Source organism: Bombina bombina, chromosome 2 (genome assembly GCF_027579735.1).
Source record: "Bombina bombina isolate aBomBom1 chromosome 2, aBomBom1.pri, whole genome shotgun sequence".
NCBI lineage: Eukaryota > Metazoa > Chordata > Amphibia > Anura > Bombinatoridae > Bombina > Bombina bombina.
Window position 1 is genome coordinate 1,422,747,489 of NC_069500.1, and position 7,500 is coordinate 1,422,754,988.

At 45.9% G+C, this 7,500-nt stretch overlaps 1 protein-coding gene across 2 annotated transcripts in view; it reads right to left on the reverse strand.

Annotated features, from left to right (window-relative positions):
• The window catches only part of LOC128650436 (transcription factor COE3-like), a 579,037-nt gene that overhangs the window by 294,153 nt on the left and 277,384 nt on the right, over positions 1-7,500 (reverse strand). The window lies entirely within an intron of this gene.

Here is a 7,500-nt window from a genome sequence, read left to right on the forward strand (position 1 = left end):
ATGTCATTAGACCACACCCCTTCTCATTACAGAGATGCACATCACCTAATATGCTTAATTGGTAGTAGGCTTTCGAGCCTATACAGCTTGGAGTAAGACAACATGCATAAAGAGGATGATGTGGTCAAAATACTCATGTGCCTAATAATTCTGCACTCCCTGTATATACACATACATAGATACATACATATTTACATACACACACACTATTTTTTTTTCTCCGTCTTTCTCTATTTCTTTCTTGTCTGCCTTTCCTCTATGCACGCTTTCCCATAAGCTCTATAAGCACTGTTTTATGTATAACAAGTCTCTGGCAGTGAAAGTGTTAAGCAGCTTGTACCGCTGGCCTGACATGTCAGATACAATACTATTCTATGTTAGAGTCAATAAAGGCCTTCAGGTGTAGAGCAGATAGTATCACATCAGTGGATCGATAGGATTACAAGGGGAAATCAATGAGATTATATGAGGGAATCAATAGCTTCACAATTCAGAGGCAGACGTACAAAATCCCATAATAAATGTGTCCTATTGGGTAGCAATTACATAATCACTGGCACTTACTGGTCTGAAACTGATGCTATTGAGCTCATTATCAGACTTTATTTTATTAACACGTAGAGCAGATGTAATATCAGCCCCAGGCATTTTAGCAAAGTGTGCAAAGAGGTTATTTACACTATGAGAGCTACACTATTAGTACCTATTTAGTGTGAAGTCATTCACCCACGAGATCACAAGGGATCTATAGACAAAGTAATATGTAAATATACCCAGTCAGCATGTACTGAGTGCTGTTAGGTGCAGAGTGAGAGCAAACACAAGTACTGAGTGCTGCTAGGTGCAGAGTGAGAGCAAACACAAGTACAGAGTGCTGCTAGGTACAGAGTGAGAGCAAACACAAGTACTGAGTGCTGCTAGGTGCAGAGTGAGAACAAACACAAGTACTGAGTGCTGCTAGGTGCAGAGTGAGAACAAACACAAGTACTGAGTGCTGCTAGGTGCAGAGTGAGAGCAAACACAAGTACTGAGTGCTGCTAGGTACAGAGTGAGAACAAACACAAGTACTGAGTGCTGATAGGTGCAGAGTGAGAACAAACACAAGTACTGAGTGCTGCTAGGTACAGAGTGAGAGCAAACACAAGTACTGAGTGCTGCTAGGTACAGAGTGAGAGCAAACACAAGTACTGAGTGCTGCTAGGTGCAGAGTTAGAACAAACACAGGTACTGAGTGCTGCTAGGTACAGAGTGAGAACAAACACAAGTATTGAGTGCTGCTAGGTACAGAGTGAGAGCAAACACAAGTACTGAGTGCTGTTAGGTGCAGAGTGAGAGCAAACACAAGTACGGAGTGCTGCTAGGTGCAGAGTGAGAACAAACACAAGTACTGAGTGCTGCTAGGTACAGAGTGAGAACAAACACAAGTACTGAGTGCTGCTAGGTACAGAGTGAGAACAAACACAAGTACTGAGTGCTGCTTGGTACAGAGTGAGAACAAACACAAGCACTGAGTGCTGCTAGGTGCAGAGTGAGAGCAAAAACAGGTACTGAGTGCTGCTAGGTACAGAGTGAGAGCAAACACAAGTATTGAGTGCTGTTAGGTGCAGAGTGAGAACACACACAAGTACTGAGTGCTGTTAGGTGCAGAGTGACAGCAAACACAAGTACTGAGTGCTGCTAGGTGCAGAGTGAGAGCAAAAACAGGTACTGAGTGCTGCTAGGTACAGAGTGAGAACAAACACAAGTACTGACTGCTGCTAGGTACAGAGTGAGAGCAAACACAAGTACTGAGTGCTGTTAGGTGCAGAGTGAGAACACACACAAGTACTGAGTGCTGTTAGGTGCAGAGTGACAGCAAACACAAGTACTGAGTGCTGCTAGGTGCAGAGTGAGAACAAACACAAGTACTGAGTGCTGCTAGGTACAGAGTGAGAGCAAACACAAGTACTGAGTGCTGCTAGGTACAGAGTGAGAACAAACACAAGTACTGAGTGCTGCTAGGTACAGAGTGAGAGCAAGCACAAGTACTGAGTGCTGCTAGGTGCAGAGTGAGAGCAAACACAAGTACTGAGTGCTGCTAGGTACAGAGTGAGAACAAACACAAGTACTGAGTGCTGCTAGGTACAGAGTGAGAACAAACACAAGTACTGAGTGCTGCTAGGTGCAGAGTGAGAACAAACACAAGTACTGAGTGCTGCTAGGTACAGAGTGAGAGCAAACACAAGTACTGAGTGCTGCTAGGTACAGAGTGAGAACAAACACAAGTACTGAGTGCTGCTAGGTGCAGAGTGAGAGCAAACACAAGTACTGAGTGCTGCTAGGTACAGAGTGAGAGCAAACACAAGTACTGAGTGCTGCTAGGTACAGAGTGAGAACAAACACAAGTACTGAGTGCTGCTAGGTGCAGAGTGAGAACAAACACAAGTACTGAGTGCTGCTAGGTACAGAGTGAGAACAAACACAAGTACTGAGTGCTGCTAGGTACAGAGTGAGAACAAACACAAGTACTGTGTGCTGCTAGGTGCAGAGTGAGAACAAACACAAGTACTGAGTGCTGCTAGGTACAGAGTGAGAACAAACACAAATACCGAGTGCTGCTAGGTACAGAGTGAGAACAAACACAAGTACTGAGTGCTGCTAGGTACAGAGTGAGAGCAAACACAAGTACTGAGTGCTGCTAGGTGCAGAGTGAGAACAAACACAAGTACTGAGTGCTGCTAGGTACAGAGTGAGAACAAACACAAGTACTGAGTGCTGCTAGGTACAGAGTGAGAACAAACACAAGTACTGAGTGCTGCTAGGTACAGAGTGAGAACAAACACAAGTACTGAGTGCTGCTAGGTACAGAGTGAGAACAAACACAAGTACTGAGTGCTGCTAGGTACAGAGTGAGAACAAACACTAGTACTGAGTGCTGCTAGGTGCAGAGTGAGAGCAAACACAAGTACTGAGTGCTGCTAGGTGCAGAGTGAGAACAAACACAAGTACTGAGTGCTGCTAGGTACAGAGTGAGAACAAACACAAGTACTGAGTGCTCCTAGGTACAGAGTGAGAGCAAACACAAGTACTGAGTGCTGTTAGGTACAGAGTGAGAACAAACACAAGTACTGAGTGCTGCTAGGTACAGAGTGAGAACAAACACAAGTACTGAGTGTTGCTAGGTACAGAGTGAGAACAAACAGAAGTACTGAGTGCTGCTAGGTGCAGAGTACGAGCAAACACAGGTACTGAGTGCTGCTAGGTGCAGAGTGAGAACAAACACAAGTACTGAGTGCTGCTAGGTGCAGAGTGAGAACAAACACAAGTACTGAGTGCAGCTAGGTGCAGAGTGAGAACAAACACAGGTACTGAGTGCAGCTAGGTGCAGAGTGAGAACAAACACAGGTACTGAGTGCAGCTAGGTGCAGAGTGAGAACAAACACTAGTACTGTACTACTGAGTGCAGCTAGGTGCAGAGTGAGAACAAACACAAGTACTGAGTGCTGCTAGGTGCAGAGTAAGAACAAACACAAGTACTGAGTGCTGCTAGGTGCAGAGTGAGAACAAACACAAGTAGTGAGTGCAGCTAGGTGCAGAGTGAGAACAAACACAAGTACTGAGTGCTGCTAGGTGCAGAGTGAGAGCAAACACAAGTACTGAGTGCTGTTAGGTACAGAGTGAGAACAAACACAAGTACTGAGTGCTGATAGGTGCAGAGTGAGAGCAAACACAAGTACTGAGTGCTGCTAGGTACAGAGTGAGAACAAACACAAGTACTGAGTGCTGATAGGTGCAGAGTGAGAACAAACACAAGTACTGAGTGCTGCTAGGTACAGAGTGAGAGCAAACACAAGTACTGAGTGCTGCTAGGTACAGAGTGAGAGCAAACACAAGTACTGAGTGCTGCTAGGTGCAGAGTTAGAACAAACACAGGTACTGAGTGCTGCTAGGTACAGAGTGAGAACAAACACAAGTATTGAGTGCTGCTAGGTACAGAGTGAGAGCAAACACAAGTACTGAGTGCTGTTAGGTGCAGAGTGAGAGCAAACACAAGTACGGAGTGCTGCTAGGTGCAGAGTGAGAACAAACACAAGTACTGAGTGCTGCTAGGTACAGAGTGAGAACAAACACAAGTACTGAGTGCTGCTAGGTACAGAGTGAGAACAAACACAAGTACTGAGTGCTGCTTGGTACAGAGTGAGAACAAACACAAGCACTGAGTGCTGCTAGGTGCAGAGTGAGAGCAAAAACAGGTACTGAGTGCTGCTAGGTACAGAGTGAGAGCAAACACAAGTATTGAGTGCTGTTAGGTGCAGAGTGAGAACACACACAAGTACTGAGTGCTGTTAGGTGCAGAGTGACAGCAAACACAAGTACTGAGTGCTGCTAGGTGCAGAGTGAGAGCAAAAACAGGTACTGAGTGCTGCTAGGTACAGAGTGAGAACAAACACAAGTACTGACTGCTGCTAGGTACAGAGTGAGAGCAAACACAAGTACTGAGTGCTGTTAGGTGCAGAGTGAGAACACACACAAGTACTGAGTGCTGTTAGGTGCAGAGTGACAGCAAACACAAGTACTGAGTGCTGCTAGGTGCAGAGTGAGAACAAACACAAGTACTGAGTGCTGCTAGGTACAGAGTGAGAGCAAACACAAGTACTGAGTGCTGCTAGGTACAGAGTGAGAACAAACACAAGTACTGAGTGCTGCTAGGTACAGAGTGAGAGCAAACACAAGTACTGAGTGCTGCTAGGTGCAGAGTGAGAGCAAACACAAGTACTGAGTGCTGCTAGGTACAGAGTGAGAACAAACACAAGTACTGAGTGCTGCTAGGTACAGAGTGAGAACAAACACAAGTACTGAGTGCTGCTAGGTGCAGAGTGAGAACAAACACAAGTACTGAGTGCTGCTAGGTACAGAGTGAGAGCAAACACAAGTACTGAGTGCTGCTAGGTACAGAGTGAGAACAAACACAAGTACTGAGTGCTGCTAGGTGCAGAGTGAGAGCAAACACAAGTACTGAGTGCTGCTAGGTACAGAGTGAGAGCAAACACAAGTACTGAGTGCTGCTAGGTACAGAGTGAGAACAAACACAAGTACTGAGTGCTGCTAGGTGCAGAGTGAGAACAAACACAAGTACTGAGTGTTGCTAGGTACAGAGTGAGAACAAACACAAGTACTGAGTGCTGCTAGGTGCAGAGTACGAGCAAACACAGGTACTGAGTGCTGCTAGGTGCAGAGTGAGAACAAACACAAGTACTGAGTGCTGCTAGGTGCAGAGTGAGAACAAACACAAGTACTGAGTGCAGCTAGGTGCAGAGTGAGAACAAACACAGGTACTGAGTGCAGCTAGGTGCAGAGTGAGAACAAACACAGGTACTGAGTGCAGCTAGGTGCAGAGTGAGAACAAACACTAGTACTGTACTACTGAGTGCAGCTAGGTGCAGAGTGAGAACAAACACAAGTACTGAGTGCAGCTAGGTGCAGAGTGAGAACAAACACAAGTACTGAGTGCTGCTAGGTGCAGAGTAAGAACAAACACAAGTACTGAGTGCTGCTAGGTGCAGAGTGAGAACAAACACAAGTACTGAGTGCAGCTAGGTGCAGAGTGAGAACAAACACAAGTACTGAGTGCTGCTAGGTGCAGAGTGAGAGCAAACACAAGTACTGAGTGCTGTTAGGTACAGAGTGAGAACAAACACAAGTACTGAGTGCTGCTAGGTGCAGAGTGAGAACAAACACAAGTACTGAGTGCTGCTAGGTGCAGAGTGAGAACAAACACAAGTACTGAGTGCTGCTAGGTACAGAGTGAGAACAAACACAAGTACTGAGTGCTGCTAGGTACAGAGTGAGAACAAACACAAGTACTGAGTGCTGCTAGGTGCAGAGTGAGAACAAACACAAGTACTGAGTGCTGCTAGGTGCAGAGTGAGAACAAACACAAGTACTGAGTGCTGCTAGGTGCAGAGTGAGAACAAACACAAGTACTGAGTGCTGCTAGGTACAGAGTGAGAACAAACACAAGTACTGAGTGCTGCTAGGTACAGAGTGGGAACAAACACAAGTACTGAGTGCTGTTAGGTACAGAGTGAGAACAAACACAAGTACTGAGTGCTGCTAGGTACAGAGTGAGAACAAACACAAGTACTGAGTGTTGCTAGGTACAGAGTGAGAACAAACACAAGTACTGAGTGCTGCTAGGTGCAGAGTACGAGCAAACACAGGTACTGAGTGCTGCTAGGTGCAGAGTGAGAACAAACACAAGTACTGAGTGCTGCTAGGTGCAGAGTGAGAACAAACACAAGTACTGAGTGCAGCTAGGTGCAGAGTGAGAACAAACACAGGTACTGAGTGCAGCTAGGTGCAGAGTGAGAACAAACACAGGTACTGAGTGCAGCTAGGTGCAGAGTGAGAACAAACACTAGTACTGTACTACTGAGTGCAGCTAGGTGCAGAGTGAGAACAAACACTAGTACTGAGTGCAGCTAGGTGCAGAGTGAGAACAAACACAAGTACTGAGTGCTGCTAGGTGCAGAGTAAGAACAAACACAAGTACTGAGTGCTGCTAGGTGCAGAGTGAGAACAAACACAAGTACTGAGTGCAGCTAGGTGCAGAGTGAGAACAAACACAAGTACTGAGTGCTGCTAGGTGCAGAGTGAGAGCAAACACAAGTACTGAGTGCTGTTAGGTACAGAGTGAGAACAAACACAAGTACTGAGTGCTGCTAGGTGCAGAGTGAGAACAAACACAAGTACTGAGTGCTGCTAGGTGCAGAGTGAGAACAAACACAAGTACTGAGTGCTGCTAGGTACAGAGTGAGAACAAACACAAGTACTGAGTGCTGCTAGGTACAGAGTGAGAACAAACACAAGTACTGAGTGCTGCTAGGTGCAGAGTGAGAACAAACACAAGTACTGAGTGCTGCTAGGTGCAGAGTGAGAACAAACACAAGTACTGAGTGCTGCTAGGTGCAGAGTGAGAACAAACACAAGTACTGAGTGCTGCTAGGTGCAGAATGAGAACAAACACAAGTACTGAGTGCAGCTAGGTGCAGAGTGAGAACAAACACAAGTACTGAGTGCTGCTAGGTGCAGAGTGAGAACAAACACTAGTACTGAGTGCAGCTAGGTGCAGAGTGAGAACAAACACAAGTACTGAGTGCAGCTAATTGCAGAGTGAGAACAAACACAGGTACTGAGTGCTGCTAGGTGCAGAGTGAGAACAAACACAAGTATTGAGTGCTGCTAGGTACAGAGTGAGAACAAACACAAGTATTGAGTGCTGCTAGGTACAGAGTGAGAACAAACACAAGTACTGAGTGCTGCTAGGTACAGAGTGAGAACAAACACAAGTACTGAGTGCTGCTAGGTGCAGAGTGAGAACAAACACAGGTACTGAGTGCTGCTAGGTACAGAGTGAGAACAAACACAAGTACTGAGTGCTGCTAGGTGCAGAGTGAGAACAAACACAAGTACTGAGTGCTGCTAGGTACAGAGTGAGAACAAACACAAGTACTGAGTGCT